We start from the raw sequence: 2,144 nt of genomic DNA, 5'->3' as shown, positions 1-2,144 counted from the left end.
AAGAGATTGATAGCCCCAATTAAAGGGTTAAACCTAGAGATAGCAATACCCGACTTGAGCCAATTTTACTTGCATTGTTTGAACACCCACTTGGGCTTGAGAAAGCCAATAAGGGCAATGTCACTCAAACTACCGAGAGGTATAGAGTGAGTAATTATGTGTAATGGTTATATCACGACTCTAAATATAACAAGCTTGTCCTAAATTTTAGATCCCATTAGATACTCGCCTAGGTGTAAGTCACTTCCCTATTGCTTTTTATCACTTGAAAAAACTATATAAAAACATCTTACTTAGTCAATTTTAAGCAAACAATAGCATTAAAAGTAGAATAGTAACAACTCCAAATATGGTTAGAAGTGCAATTAAAAGTAGCAGGCATAGCTAGATTAGATAGAAACCCAATTCCCAACCAATATTAACTCCCTGTGGAAATCGATCCCGACCTTTTGGGTAAAAGATGCATCGACCACTCTTCGCCATTATATAGTGGTGTAGGGTTGGAGCTGATCAACGTCATGAGGATGCCCAAACTTTCATTGATAGGTGCACGGACAGACTGCACAACATGAGGATATTGGAGTCTCATGGGGTTGACTTAACTACTTTCCAGCTTGAGGGGAAGGCCCGTAGATGGTGGCAGTCTTATGTTCTTGGCAGACCAGCGGGTTCCCCTCCCATGTCTTGGGGCCAGTTCACACAGTTTTTCTTGGATAGGTATATCCCAGCCTCCGAGAGGGTAGAGTTGCGGCATACCAGAGAGCTCTTACCGCCCACCTGCCATCCAGGGTTCTTCTAGTGGGTACTCAGGTTATCAAGGTCCTTCCAACTCCCATTTTAGTGCTATGCCGTAGAGTTCATAAGATCCACCAGCTATTCCGGCTTCTTCCATTGGGTCTACATGTCATCAAGGTCAGACATCAGGGCAGGAGATCGCCGCACCGAGGGGCTGTTTCGAGTGCGGAGATCTCGGTCACATGAGGAGATTCTGCCCCAGGATTCAGGGCAAGGCAGTGCAGCAGGGTCAGCAGCCCATGATTTCAGCAGCGGTTGTCCGGCCGCCCAGAGGCGGAGGGCAGGCTGGTAGAGGCCGTCCTAGAGGTGGAGGCCAGGTAAGGGGAGGTCAGCCAGCTACTGTTCAGTCCGGCGGAGGCCGGGCAGCCGGCACTCCAACCAGATTCTATGTTTTTCCAGCCAGACCAGATGCATTGTCCTCAAATGCCGTGATCATAGATATTATTTCTATCTGCGGTAGGGATGCTTCGATTTTATTTGATCTAGGGTCCACCTATTCTTATGTATCATCTCTGTTTGTCCGTTTCCTAGATATTCCTCGTGAGTCTTTGGGTAATCCTGTTTATGTGTCCACTCTTGTGGGCGATTCTATGGTTATGGATCGGATCTATCGGTACTGTATGGTCACATTCATTGGTTATGAGACTAGAGCGGACCTTCTACTCCTTGATATGACCGATTTTGAGGTCATCCTGGGCGTGGACTGGTTATCCCCATATTACGCCATCCTTGATTGCCATGCCAAGACTGTTACTTTAGCGATGCTAGAGTTGCCAAGGTTGGAGTGGAAGGGTTCCTCCGTTAATACATATAGTCGATTTATCTCTTATCTGAAGGCTCGACATATGGTCGAAAAGGGTTGTTTGGCTTATCTAGCTTATGTCCGGGACACCACCGCAGAGTCTCCGACGATTGATTCAGTGCCAATAGTCTGGGAATTTACTGATGTGTTCTCTTCTGACCTTCCAGGCATGCCATTGGATCGTGATATTGATTTCTGTATTGATTTGGCTCCAGGCACACAGCCTATATCTATTCCATCGTACCGTATGGCTCCGAAAGAGTTAAAAGAGTTGAAGGAGCAGTTTGAGGAATTGTTAGGAAAGGGGTTTATGAGACCAAGTGTATCACCTAGGGTGCGCCAGTATTGTTTGTGAAGAAGAAGGATGGGACTATGCGGATGGGCATTGATTACCGCCAGTTGAACAAGGTTACCATCAAGAACAAGTACACGTTGTCGCGCATTGATGATTTATTTGACCAGTTTCAGTGTGCTAGGGTGTTCTCTAAGATCGACTTGAGATCAAGATATCATCAGCTGAAGATTCAGGACTCAGATGTCCCGAAAA

Source organism: Nicotiana attenuata, chromosome 12, assembly GCF_001879085.1.
Source record: "Nicotiana attenuata strain UT chromosome 12, NIATTr2, whole genome shotgun sequence".
In the NCBI taxonomy this organism is placed as follows: Eukaryota; Viridiplantae; Streptophyta; class Magnoliopsida; order Solanales; family Solanaceae; genus Nicotiana; species Nicotiana attenuata.
The sequence above is the reverse complement of the archived record's forward strand: the minus strand, read 5'-3'. Positions refer to the sequence as shown.